Source organism: Photinus pyralis, unplaced genomic scaffold (genome assembly GCF_008802855.1).
Source record: "Photinus pyralis isolate 1611_PpyrPB1 unplaced genomic scaffold, Ppyr1.3 Ppyr1.4_unclustered_Scaffold4085, whole genome shotgun sequence".
Classification (NCBI taxonomy): domain Eukaryota; kingdom Metazoa; phylum Arthropoda; class Insecta; order Coleoptera; family Lampyridae; genus Photinus; species Photinus pyralis.
The window spans coordinates 403,865-418,981 of record NW_022171522.1 but is presented as its reverse complement, the minus strand read 5'-3'; the positions used below and the strand labels follow the sequence as shown (position 1 = coordinate 418,981).

The following is a 15,117-nucleotide window of genomic DNA, read 5'->3' as shown; positions in this document are numbered from 1 at the left end:
ATATTAACGCAAGGATTATTGTCACGTCTCAAGAAAATGTATCATTGTTTTGTTTAAATTTTATTATTTTGAATGAATTTATGGCATCATTAATCGCGGCGGCACAAAATTGCACAAAATAAATAGTGTAAAGCGTAATGCCACGTATTATAAATCAAGTACCCTCTTTTTATTCCGAGCCAGAAATGTAAACAAAGACCCTTCTTTGGACCATTGACTTAATCCAACTTACTCTCCGTCATTATTGCACCTATGATGACGGTTTCACTTTCTCTAAATTTAAGGAACAATAAGGGCGTCGACCAGTAAGCGTTCGAAATAATTAGTTTAGAATTACGGCGAACGCGCCTTTGTGGCGTTACGTAAAGTGAAGTGGGCCATTATAATAATTCTTTGCCACAAAGTGGCGATTCGTGGATTATGGGGATGTCTTATACTTTTAATAAGACAATGCAGAATTATGTATTACAGTAACACAATAATGTCAAAGTTAAACGTTAATGAACGTAAACCATAATATCGTACCACATCCTTTATATACGCTCTTATATCCTACTTAATTCCCTTCTATCCTATATAATCCTACTCCAATCTTACAGCATAATTTGCAGTGCCGTTGGCTCGATTTAATATAAGGATATCAAATCTAATATGGCGTATCCATTAATAGTTAAAATTATCTGTATAGATAAATAGGTACGTGTAGCATTAGTGGGATCTTAAACGAAAAACACGGCAGTAAAGAAAATTGCATAAACAACCAAAAGAATCTTAATAATACAATCTAAATAACGTTTCATTGCTTTTTTTCTAAATGATGGATGACGCATTTTGTTAATCCTGTTTCTTCATACCGTCTTATTCTTTCTCCCCGGTTCGTATTTTGTAAGCGTTTTCATGTCCATACTTTCTTATTCTGAGGTAAAGCGATGTAATAAATAACTATTACCTCTGAGAAGAAATGTATTTTCTCGCCTTTATTTTTTGCCCTTCCTCTTAGAAATCGTTGTTATACATAATATTTATGTTATTGAGATTCTCTCCCTTTTTTTCTGACCCGCGCATAACAAATTGCTGAATTTTTAACACGCTCTTGGCATTATTGCGGTGGTCTATTGAGATGGGGTTAAAAAGATAATCGAAAACTGATTTGAAAGTATTGATTGGACGGCAGCAATCTATATTTAAGGAGTTTTTATAGTGTTTCGCTTTCGACGTTCCCTAATTTCGTTTGTCTTGTATTCCCAATTGCCCATTGTTTGATGGAAACTCAATAAATTAACTGTGAAAGGCACTCTGAGGTTAATATTATATGAAATAAGGAGAAATGTGGAAAACATATTGGTGTATTATTCGATTGTTTAATTCCGCAGTCTCGGTATTCCGTCGGATGATTATTTTTTGGGTAAGTTAGTGAAGCTGTTTTATTGAGCGTTCGCGCTTTCTAGGCATTGATTCAATATGGAAATACGACTTTTGTGTGGTAGCGCTTATTTATTCTGCCTGTCGTTAAGAAAAATCGAATTATACAGAATTCAGCGACACAAGGAGGTACATGAAACAATAATGTGATTTCAACAACCTTGTCTTGTAAAGGGCCGCAATTAAGGTGTATTCTTTTTACATTATAAGTGAGGAAATCGACTAACTTAACTAAGACAAACTGAGCTGAATTTATCTGAGTCAATCGCTCGCTAAAAAGAATATCTTTTTGGTACAAGCAAGAAAACATATCCTTAAAATGTTTGTTGATGAGTGATAATTAATTCTTTGTCTTTTTTAAATGTTAATAGTCACATCACAACTAACTGAAAATAATATACACTGCATTGAATGAATGGGTACTATAGTTTATTGACATTTTCAGAATTATAACCTCAAACTTAAAATTTCAATCCGGCTCAATTTAAAACTCTACCTAACAGCAAGCTCAGTTGGGGTAAAGGGGGAGGTAAAATGTCTTAGTTCGTCTCAGTTGTTGACAGCTAAAAAGAATAACTTTTCTCAATTAGTAACTGAGATAAGCTGAGACGCTCACTTAAAAGTGGTAAAAAGAATACAGCTTGAAACCAATACGTCTGGAACTACTAAACGTCGCTCCTTGATCTTTGAGCAAGGCGTACCATTGAAAGGTGAACCTTGGAATGTAAACATAGATTGAATGAACTGCTAAACTAAATAGTGCAATATTTGCCAAATAAAGCCCACAAAACACCAAGGTTTATATATTCTCTTGTAATTAAAAAAAATACACCCAGGTACAATACTTTTGATATATCACTCGCCTTCTAATGAAAAGGTACGTATTTTTTTTTTATACTAATGCAATTATACACAACTAGATCTCGCTAGCGGCATTGAATAGGAATTAACGCCTGAAATCTATACTTTCATGAAACGATATTTTCCAGCATTTATTCTTGTCCAAATTCATGTAAAAAAACTACCTAAAGGTCTTATATTTATTACATTCTCAGATATAGCCTCCCACTGTTCTTTTTCAACCACCCACTTATTATTTGTACCCTTTATCACTTGCTTCTGGAACAATCTGCTACTCCACAGTAGACGAAATTGTACGTTAAATTCAATGTTTGCTAACCTTTTCTTTTGTTGTAATAAATGATTTTTGCAATTTCATGACTTGATTGTACCTGTTTGTTGGGGTAGCTACAGTTTCAAAAATGAGCAAATTGTAACATGATGATACAGATTCCACATTTTTCTTTAATTTCGTGATAAATAAATAATAATAATACTCGGGCATAAAATAGAGGGAAAGGAGTGGAACGAGGAGTGGAAGTATCATTCAAATCATTGACTTCCGGACCAAGCGAAGGCCGAGTTTCATTCCAGGTACAAAACATTACAATATGATCTTAAACATGGTCTCTAAACTAAACAAGAACACGGCAATCTAGAAGGGTTAATTCCATGGACCTCAATCTAAACCATTTGAAGGCTCCTTGCGGCTAGCCAACATTTTCGCACAGAAGGATCAAGTCTGAGAAAAACCATTCAAGAAACCTACTAGTCGCTTCTATACCTCAGGGAGAATGATTCTCATTCACATACCCTGTCCGTTTCTCTGAATCGCATCAGTAGCAGGCACACCAGGGAGGCCAGAGGGTTTGCCCCATTTATTTTGGTTCGAAAACCAATCATGCTACATTTAAACCAAAAGTATCATCAATTATTGGTTAAAAGTTGATGGCAATACAAGAACAAATACAATGAATGAACTCCGACAGAAACCTCCGATCGCTCGTACAAGCCGACGAAATAGAAAAAAATGTTAACACAGACTGGTTTATTTAACACTAATTTTCAATGGGATGGCTATTCAAACGGGCAACTTTTACTCTTATTACACAAATGGATTTACTAACAAGGTCCCGTTATGCACTACAACAACCTATCTTCTTCCTTAAACGGCCAGACCATATTAACTTTTCGCAAGACTTTAACTTCTGCATCGACAAATAGAAATAATAATTAAGCGTGCAAAGAAACACACGCTCTTTAATCTGCCGTGATCCGAACAGCTTCGTCCCTTTCTTATTTTTCCTATTTAAGGTAAACCACCACCATTACTCCATCAAACTTCCGCCAATTTCAATCCATCACAAAAATAACGCGTCGCGCGTCCCCACTTACGCCAATATTAATTCCCAAAAAGAAACGTGCACCTGCCTCTTTCACCGCGATAAGGAACACGTGAGTTAATTAAATTATGTCCAATAAGATTTCTTATCGCAAAACGACCAGATATCACTGAAATGCACTCGACCAGATGATTAACAATCTGACGCGTAATTTTTACATCGCACAATATAAACAATAAAAATTAAGCAACAAAAATAACAAATTCCGTGCTTATTTCTCTAGATTTAAATTAAATTAAAGCATTGACACATACAGTGTGTCTCCTGATATCTTCGGCATTATTTCAATCTAAAAAAAGTCCAGCTGACGTTTTTATACAACAATATGAATAAGAGCTAGTTTTGCCAAACTGTGAATCTTAGTCTTTGGAGTTTTCAATCTTTCACAAGAAACTTGCGTGTAGATAAAGTTAAAAATGAGACAAAATTATTTTCGTATACTTAGTTGAAATGTTTGAATTGGGGATTATTCTTAGTAGTTTCTTTAGAAATATTTCGTACAAAAGTTTTCTTGAAAATGTCTTGTATAGAGTTTTTACAATCCTAGGAATCATTTTTCTCTTGGAGACCTTTGATATAATTTTAGTAAATTTCGTACAAACCTTAGAAGTCTTCTAATCAATTTTATTAGAAGCTATTTACAATAATCGAAAGTTTTCCTAGGAGATTTTCAATCGCCTTTAATAAATTTTTTTTTAAATTTTTTTCACTATCTTAATCCTCTAGGAATCTTTTAGAAATTCGAAATATTCTTATTTCGTTTAGGAACCCTTCTATAAATCTTCTTGAATAGTATCTCATCGTCATGGAAACGTTCATTGAAAAATCGAAATTTTCTAAAATTAAAGATAATTTTCTTACATCGATTTACCATTCGCCCCCGCTACTATTCCGACCATGCTACGGCACTTCCATGGCAATCGTGGAATTACGAATAAACAGTCCACTTAATTAGACATGTATTCGAAGGCCATTAAACTCGTTGCGCGTTCTTTAAAGACATGATTATACACTTATCTCTTACTGTACTATTTTTTTGCAATATTGATAACATGCACAATTTTGAATTATGTCGTATTTTAAAAGACATCTTTCAAAATGTGGTGGAGTAAATTCTCAATGCACTACGAAGATCGTCCCATGCTTTATACCTCGCTTTATACTTTACGTATGCAAAGTGGCATGTTGGTATCCTCTAATCGCCCCAAAAAGGGTAGGTACTTCAGTCCCAAAAATGAAAAAAAAAACTCAAAAAAATCGGCAATCGAGTGATCATGTCAAAGTGAAGAGGAAATAGTATAATTACGTATGACGCGGGACCCAACCAAGATTTCATACTGTTTTGGGCCGAACACTTGGTGTGGGGATTTTTTATGGCGATATATTTTCAGGATATTTTAATGAAAATAAGTTTTATTTTGTATTGGAATTTAACAACGGGTCTTTTTCGTACCTCAAACTATTGTGCATCAAAAAGTATGAGCAAACGCAGGCTTTCAGTCTCCTACACATGTATAATCCATTTGTGTTGCATGCCTGTCTCTCTATATGGTACGTACACTATAATGAATAGCACCAACACTTTTCTCGCTTAAACGCTTTTGCATTATAAATTTTGAACGCCGGGCAAATTTTTTTAATTAATACCTAACGGTTTCATTTCAAACAGTTGTAATTTGATTAGCGAAATAAAGACCCCCTCCTTTATTTAAATTGCGATTCTTTTTTGGTACACTCTTTGTTTCTTTGATTTGAGAAGCTGATCGCGCTCTAGTTTCTCTTTCAAAGTCCAAAACCGATATTGATTGGCGCGTTGCGGATGTTTCTGATAAATGCGTACGAGGGGGTGAAATTTTTTGTTATAGCTGTATAAATATGATTTATTTACTATTGTCAATTGCGTAATATTATCCTTATGAAGTTACTGTGTCTGTTGCAGGTTGTCGACGCTGCCACCGCAGTGGAGGGGAAGTCAGCTGGTACTGGCGTCGCGACGTTGCGATACACTAGTCGACGTTTGGCATCCCAACGCAACGTGACGCTTGTCTAAAATCATGAGGTTGCTGTGAGAATTTTAAGTGTTTTTTGGATCTGTGATGAAAACTGTTACGAAATAGTTTTTTAATCGAACTTTTGAGTGCAGTGCTTTTTGACATGATTATGTGGTAGCAGTGATTGAACATGAAGGGCTTTTTCGTTATCACCGCGTGGGCCCTTTCCGCGTGTTTTGCAGCCTGGCAGGACAATGTCAGGCCTAAGATGTACGTCCAATTAGGTAAGTCCAATCTATCATTTTTTCTAGGTACATTATGGAAAATGAGAACGTTTTCCGAATAAATTCGTTCACTATCAAGATTGTGAAATTTAAATTAATAGCCGGCGGGTTTGTTACTGCGAAGTCGCTACTCATAATTTTAATTACACGAAATCCTTCGAACGGGGTTATTTAATGATATGGGAACAAGAGTAACAATGCACCCAAAGAACCAATGGAACAAAAGATCGCTTTAGAAATGTTAGTTTTCTTGTCTAATTTATAACTCGCCCTATCAGACCTCTTTCATAAAAACGGTTCTTATTATTATCAATAAATTTAAAATATGAAAATTAATGGAAAGAAAGAATGAGAAAAGCTCGGAAAACATTTTCTTACGTAACCCTCACGTTTTATTCCTAAAAGAATCGATTTTTCTCATACGCATTCCTCGGTATTTTCGCGCTGCTCTAGTGAATTAAAAAACAATTTGTTTTTCCATCGTTAACCATTGTTGGAAGAATTCGTGAAATCTGTCGAAAATAATTTATGGCCGGTCAAATGATCAGTATGACTAATCTTTCTAAATCTGTTATTTATTGATCGAATGTACTGTCGGATTGGGAGTTTATAAATCCACGAGTTTATCGCTAATTTAAACCATATACACACAGGCCAATTTATTTTAGATGAGCAATCACTGTTTCCCGAAATTGAATTATGGTTTTAATTTCTTCTTACGACAGTGAGGTTATTCTCTTTGTGATTAAAAAATCTCATTCAATTACACTATTTAACTTTAATCGGTTTACGTTTAGCAGTCACGCATTCTTACATTTAATTTGACCACTTCAGTCTCTTTACTTTTATTATTAATTCAATTAATTAATTTTGTTACTGATTTGACTTGTTCTGTTTTTAAACGTGGTTTGGGTTGAGTCATTCTATTGATTTACTTAACTGCGTTATGGATTAAGGGGGATAAGATGTGTAAGTTATATTTAGATTGAGGGTTGTTTCGAAATATTAGAAAGATGATCGATTAGTAAAACGTAGTGATCAACCAAAACATACACAAGTTAATCACCTTGAATTTTAGTCTAGGCTGGTGCACAATTTACTTGTTCATTTACAACATTGTGTTTTACACAAAGATCTACTGGCTCTTCCAAGACGTGAGAATTTCGTGGCGTGAAATCTTCTTCGAGTGTAAAAGGCGTGACAAAACAAACAACCATAATAATTTAAAATTTAACTAACCTTGTTTATCTTAGTTAACAAGATTATTCTCTGTAAGTGCATAGGTAACAACTGACAAGGAAACTGAAAGCAGTTTTAAAATAACTGTCTTATGAATCAGGCACCAATTTATTTGATTACAAACGAAATACCTAACTGTCTTTTCCAATTTAATTATCTAAAACGAAAAAAATTAATTATTTATAGCGGTAGGAGAGGATATCATGGCTTATTTCAACAATATTTCCTGGTAGAATTTGTCGCATGTTCATTATACTAGTTAATTATAATGGTTTCGTATTTTACGATTTTTGATATGAAGTGTGGCCGTACTTAGTGGAAATTTCATTTCCCTAGAGCCAACACACCCTTGTACAACATATTACTAAATGCATCAAGCGCCGCAAGTCACGAGTTGGGTAGTGTTACAATTCATTTGAAGAGTTGAAATTTTAGAACTGCGAAAAATTTTGTTTCCGGTTAGCTACATTCCGAGTCCATGTCAAATCGCTGATAATTTTTCGCATTTTGTATGAATATTTCAGCCGAGGAAAAAATGTAACTGAAAGCCGCCCCTCAATTTGTTAATTGTACCACAGATTTAAATATACGTGATTGTACATTCTAATAAATTCTTCCATGTGAAATTAAAATGTCAAAACTGACAGTGGCAGTTTCGCATCAGGACATTAACCGACAATTTTGAACTAAGTAGTGCTCGTTTGCTACTCATTCGTTAATTTAGAAACGTGACAGGTTTCTAATTGACTTATTCGTTTTACCAGGGAAGTTATTCATGGCATAAGGGCATATTGATTTAGTATGTCTGAAAATTGCCTTTGGTGGCTTGTTGTTTATCACCACCTTCTTCCTTATTTTCAAAGGCGAATATACCCTCTTTTAGTTCAGTTTAGTACTTTGAGCCTTCAAGGTCTCCTTTGCGTTTCAGTATAAACCACCTCAATTTTCTTCAAGGAACCAATTCTACCCTTTATTCCTTTTTGTAAGGCTCGTTGGAGTCTGGCACCTTCTGGAATTTGTTCAATTTTCTCGCAGTATTTCTTCCCCCAGTCACGTTTTGCTTTTTTTATTGGTGGATCGTAATGGAGGTATGCGGAAAAGGTTTTATTAAATCGAAGACGGGTTGCTCAGAGATTCCTGGCAGTCTTCAGCCAGAGAACGGGAATGTAAGGATAGGTAAAGTTAAGGATGGGAACGGAAGGAACGGAGTTAGGGCGCTGAGAGGAATTGGTACTTCTCCAGCACCCGCCCGACGTACGTCTGAGGAAAACCCCGAGCACAAGCCCCCCTCTCGCTCCCACATCTTTCCACTGTCGGCATTACTGCCGCCAGATCTCTGCAACAAAACTTCAATAGTGGTAGTAACTTAACGCTAAGCTAAGATGCACGATCTGGGATTGATTTTGATTGGCTCAGTAATGCGTCGCTCTCCTTTCAGTTCCAGATCTCGTATTAACCCCTTGTAGGTTCAAGGTACTAGGGCTACATTAAAACGATGTTTGCTCATGTACGCACTGAGTGTGCAAATGCCACCCTACTGTGGTGCAGATTAATTTGTGCTACTTTTACCATTAATAAAATCGTAAAACTGGGCTTGCCTACTAAAATGCGGTGGTTGGCACAGTTGGTTATGGTTCCCCTGAGGACTCCTCACTTAGCACACAGTGTTTGTCACCTCTTCTGCATCCACCTTCGTCTTAGTGAGTCTGGTCCATAAGGACAATCAAAGTTTGTCCCTTAGGATCCTCCTTCCTGTTTACCACACGCCAATTGCTGGGTTGTAATTCCAGCATTTTGGAGTTCGTTCTTTTATCTTCTCCGGTTCTACTTGAGCCCCGGGGAAAATAGAAAAATGATAAATTTCAGAATCAACATATACTTGCTTAGTAAAAAGATATACAAAAACATGTTTCTTTACAATGATTGCTGAATAATTTACCGTTTTCAGAATAAGTATACGCGATCAGATAAAAAAGTTATCAGACCTAATATCATTTTTTTTAAAGAACACCCCTGTATATTTTAATCTAAACAATAGCATATTAAATTCTTTTTCAAAAAATATCACAAAAATGTACGACAGTTTTCAATCGACAAAATTAAATAAAGGCGAAAACTCAAAAAATTTTAAGAATTCGCGATTTCCAAAATTCATAATCAATATATTTGCATGAATTCAAAATAAATAAAATTGATAGTAATCAGATTGTTCAAATCAATAACAAATGTAAAAGTGACTAAAAAATTTCAGAAATTTATTCGCATTAGTTTCGCAGGTAACGATCAATTAGTTCCTTGTTAGAGACCCTGTATATCGCAGTCGTTAGTACTTTTTAGTTACCGTTAAGATAGCAATCTTAACTTATGCAACTGAATTAAAAAGCTACTGCCTGTGCAAAGACTCGAGAAAATAACAATACGACCAAGACCCATTTTTTTTGGGTTTGATACAACTAAGAAAAGAAAATTAGCAGAAACTATGCAGGGGACGAATTTCCAGGAGACGAATCTTTTGGGGCGAATCTTCCTCGGGGTACCCGGGGGCCAATTTACTGAGATGAATTTTCTGCGAATATGACTGTAATTTTAATTCACCGTGTCCGGAAAAACAGTATGCCGTAAACGTATCGAATTTGGGACGCCAACAAATCAACATTTCTCCAAAAACAATGGAGGCCATAGGATTGGGAGATTCCAAAACAGCGAGCTTTGCAAACCAACCACTGAATGCACAACAAAAATGCACGTAAACACGTTTGTGAATTCATCTTTATCGTCAAGGATTCTGCAGATGCCATAAGCAGCAACACAAATAAGACGCGTGTAAAGCGGATCTAGTAAAGCGGCAGAGCGGTGTGATCTTACGGGTCATTGGATTTGACCCATTTGTTACATGCAAGGAAGTTATCGTGTTCACGGACAGACAGACGAACACCATCGACTGCACTTTGCTCTGACGCTTAATAAATGATCATTTTTATACTAGTGTTAGCTTTCATTATCGGCGTGTATAATGCCTAGCGAAATCCAAAGATATAAATTTTGATCAAATAAACTCCTAGTTATGGTTATGTACCAATCATGAAACATAAATGTGAAAGGTATCGCGTGTCACCAACGTTAAATGTAGTGCTTTGCTATTTCAATTATAAATTTATTGTGGAGTAAATTTCAAATGGTCTCCATTAACTTTGGCTCTAATGATTTAGCCACGACTGTTAAAAGTAAAACTTTATATTTTATGTTCAACTTTCCAATTATTGCTGCTATTGATTGAAATTCTCATGCGTTCGTTACAAATTGCCAATCGAATTCCCTATATCAAACAACATAACTCCCTCTCTACCAAGTGCTAATCATACAGTCATTTGATACCTAGTGATACACATATTTGTAAAGTTCACTTTTATTATTTAGAGTTTGTTAGCTATCGCACAAAGCGAAATAAATAATTCATACACGTACTGTTAAAAAATGTATTAAACGAGGGTTTCGCATGCTACTCAAAACAGAAGGGATTTGTGTGCTTACACAATACAAAAGTTTCTCTCGCGAGTCTCGAAAACGCTGCAATCTTAATTGTCAATAATAATAGCGGAAAGAAGCCCGAAAGCCCACAAAATAATGGAGAATTAATTAAGATACTTTACGGAAGTAATAAAATTGTACACTTAATACTTCGACTTTCAAAGTAACAAGGATCTTATTAAACCGGCATTTACCGCGATTTACTATTGCGTTAAACCTTTTAGAATTTACGGCATCCAAATATTCCGGAGAATGCGCCTACTATTGACATACCGACGCGTACAATTTCAAACTTAAATTGAATTACAGTAGCTCTAACATCATTATGATTAGCAATTAGCATTCTAGCTTAAACTAAGGGTACCAAGTTACAAAGTGATTAGTTTCATGAATTTCGATTCTTGACTCTTCCCTTTGTTGATGTCCATTGATAGGGGAATATATTTATTTAGGGCATTGCGACAAAAGTAGCTGAATCTAATTTAATTTCTTTTAGATCTTCGTTTCATCTAAGTTTAGTGACCGTATAATTTTTTCTCGATGGTCGAGAATTCGTTTTCATCATGCAAATTATAGCTATATCAGTGATCCCAAATAGCCCACGTTCAGATTTGATTTAATGAGGTCAGAAGCCAAACTTGACCTGCAGTATTGTAACATAACGGCGCCAAGACAGACGACAAAGTTAATTATTCTAGTAAGTTTTTTTGTATCGGTGTGATAGCAGGTCGTTTGGCAATTTAATTCAGAAATAGAAAAATTGTTCTAATACACAACGGCACTACGACCTTTGAATCGAAATGAAGTGTAAGTGCACTGCAATCAACTGATTAATCCCATTCCTGCACGCATTTTACTAAAATTTGGTTTTGACTTCATATATACTGCAAAATGAACCGTTATGAGAGCAATGTAATCAAATTACATGCACGATTATTTTACGCTGGCTTTAATATGTGTTTGTTTTCGGTATTACACCACAACAAAAACATTTAAAACAAACATTAAATTAAACGCACCAATAAGTCTATGGCATAAATTTGTTTAAATATATGCGAAAGTAACTTTAGATTCGGTATGATAACAGGTTCTCTATTTACATAAACTTCCAACGGTAGGTAGGTACAATTGATTATATCTGTTCAGTAACATATCAGTGTAAAGTTAACTAACCAGAACGTGTAACGATATAAAAATGTAGAAAACATCAATTTAAATTTAAATTTTTCGCATTTGTTAAGTTAATTTTTTTTAATTTAGTCAATAGACAGTATATTGTGATTTTCATCGCCACATGAAACTTCTATCTGTCTGACCAAATAAAAAGAAAGACATGTATAAAAGAAGAAAATTCCAAGTGCGCCCTTTCCAGAAAACTCACTTCAAGGTTCACTTACGTTCAGAATAACTCGACCTTAAGGTCTTATGTATCATCATCCCGTATGAAATTTTGTACGCTGTGGTATGATTATTGGTGATCTTCGTGAGCTTTTGGAATTTGCACGATTCGAGATCTTCTTGTAGAAATATCGCGACAAGATTAAAGATAGCGATGTTGTAATTTTGGTTAAAAATCGGGACATCCGTTTGGTTGGTTTGCAGAAAACAGATTGGGAATTGCCTGGATGCCGTTTGACGATTCGAAATTTTGGTCGAAATTTGGAAGCTTCACATAAATTGTTTATTAATAGAGAAGCTGCGGGTTGGAGTTAATGTCGAATTGGGGGCTTAATCCCGTTATTAGTAACTGGTTGAAATCATCTCGTGTTGAGAGATTACGCTTTTGAAGAATTTGTACCTATTCACCTTTTTTGGCTGGATGTTTGGTACTTGTACAAATTAGTTATGTAAACATTTGGAAATTTAATAACGTACCAAATTTGATAATTACTATCGAGTGATCGACAAATCAAATACAGGTATTTTATGTGTGTTTATCGTAAAGTTTATTTACATTGTTTTGGGTCGGGTTCCAGTGGATGCTTGCTAATCAATATTCAATGGGTTTCTATAACAATTGTGCATGCTTAGAATTAGATAGAATTGAACTTGCTGTGATTTCGTGCCGAGTTTACGATCTATTTATATACATTTGCGTTTTGTTTGCTGCAGCAGTTTAGCTGTACAAATACCTGTACAAATACCAGTGCTATTGAATATGAGCCGGATTAAAAGTCTGGTTTCCGAATGCGAGCTGAGTGGTCAAAAATTCCCCTACTGAAAATCGTATGCGATTTTTCGTATCTTGTTAATTTGTAGTTTTAGATAATATTTATTCGGGTTTTCAATTTCGTATTGCGTACATGTGCAGTTGTAGCAGATATAATTCCCTGCTGCTCGGTATATTTGTGTCGAATACATAGGGGGGATAAATGGGGTAATTTTGTTCCCCTTTTTTTGGAGTTCGTTGGGGTGGTTACTTGTTTCGGCGACTTAATTAGAGTTTGTGTTGAAATTATTGGTACATTTATTGTTGGGGCCCTGGATTTAACTTGGCGGTTGTTGTTGTTTATTAACTTTCTGTTGTTTAAATTAAACAAGCTGTTTGCTTATTTAACTAGGAACTTGGCGGTTGTTGTTGTTTATTAACTTTCTGTTGTTTAAATTAAACAAGCTGTTTGCTTATTTAACTAGGAAAGATTCGTTTTCCAAGACCGTTCTCAGCTGTGGCGCTGGCAGACCGGAGAGTCTTGAGCCAGCCTCCGGCTGAGTGTATGTTGAGTCTTGGCGGGTAGTTCTTAAGTATTCTCTAGTAGGGTCATCTGAGTCGAAACATGGATGGGAGTACTCCAGGCGGACTGGAACTCTCGTTTGTCTAGGGGTGGTAGTTGAAAAGCCGTACACGCATTCCAAAGCCTAATTTTATGAACTTGTTCCAGGCTTAGAGGAGGGAAGAGAGTAGTGGTGAAAAAAAACACTGTGTAGCCAAGTAGCGAGGGATGGCTAGATCAATTCAATTGTTAATTCCCAAGCCACCTAACATAACTGGAAGAGAGGATTGTGCCCAAGAATTTTCACTCAGTTTACATTTGAGGATAGTTTCAAGGGGAACTGTTAGTGCCCTATGGTACTCAACCAGTTTTTCCCTGTGCTTCGAAGTAGGAGCAACTCTCAATAAGAAATTAAGCAATGGGATGGAGATTGAGGTTCTGAGTAGACAAAATGCGGAGTGGGATGATATTTTATACAGCTTGTTTATAAACTGAGTGATTTTATCTTTAAGTACTTCCTCGGTTGATTCAGTTGTAAGTGGGCCTCCCCAAAGCACTGGTTTTTTAGGCGTCATCAACTGTATTCCAAGAGAAAAAATGAGAAACTTCTGCAGAACTTCATGCTTCTCATTACTGCTACATCCTAGTATTCCCAGTTCGCATTTTGCATGATTTAGAGTTAGCTAGCCATGTCCTGAATTTTCTTTAAATCGTGAAGCACGGTCGACGGGTCTTCAGCTACGATTTCATCATCCAGGAAGTATCCCTCTTGATTTCACTAAATACGTTTTTGAAGCCAATTTTTTAAAATACTGGGGGTATAATGCTCAGATGAAAAGTATCTTGCAGCTGCGTGAGGCCCTGATAGTTGAATTCGGATGAGTTGGATGCTTTTCAACCAGTCTTAGCAAACCAGTCATATGGTTCCAGTCCCACGGATACCCCCGTCTAAAAGCTTCTCCTCGATTTTGTTTCCCTGGTTTGTGTTACTCCCAATCACCTTTATCCTATTCTTCAGCTGCGATTCAGCTGATAATTGAACAATATAGTTAAGACTTCATTCCTCTTTAAATGTATGGATGTTGTTACAAACTACCCTAATTTTCCTGTGCAGGATTCATTCGTGAGGAGAAAACAAGACAGGTTTAATTTAAAAAAACCTACTGCATCAAAATCACCAGACCTAAACTCGAGGGCCAAAAGGGGGTTGCAACTTTAAATTCCGAGTTAATTACGGCTTGTAAATCTGAGTTGTCCCCGTGTACGATTTTGCAAATAATGACAAAATAACGATATTGCCAGTTTGTCAATCGAGTTTTAGCGTCATCGTTTCTCATATTCTGAGGTTAACGTCCGAAAGTTTTCAACGTTAGCAAGAAAATGGGAAAAATTTGCGCAATTAATCTACTAGAAGAAGCACCATTCGGTTGAAAGTACCTAGTTCGTAATAAGAGAACCCGTATATAAACTTATGCACAGTTCATTTGAATGATGGACGAGCTTTTTTTTGATATACAGTGATCTTTCGGATTTTATTCCCGGTTGGTAGTAATTTAAATTTAGAAAATTGCACGGGTTCCTAAAATATGTATGTTGTGAGTCCTGAATTACAATTTTTAATTCGTTCGGGTAATTAGTTTACAATCACGCCAGTTTATGGTTGACAGAATTTTACGAGAGATGATTGTGTTTTCAATAT

The 15,117-nt window shown here is 35.7% G+C and overlaps 1 long non-coding RNA gene across 1 annotated transcript in view; it reads left to right on the top strand.

Annotated features, from left to right (window-relative positions):
* LOC116182158 overlaps positions 1–5,939 on the top strand; it is a 64,504-nt gene extending 58,565 nt beyond the window's left edge. Inside the window, exon 3 of the long non-coding RNA XR_004147435.1 lies at positions 5,605–5,939. This is a non-coding gene — a long non-coding RNA (uncharacterized LOC116182158). The remainder of the gene's footprint in view (positions 1–5,604) is intronic.
* The last annotated feature ends 9,178 nt before the right edge of the window (positions 5,940–15,117 follow it).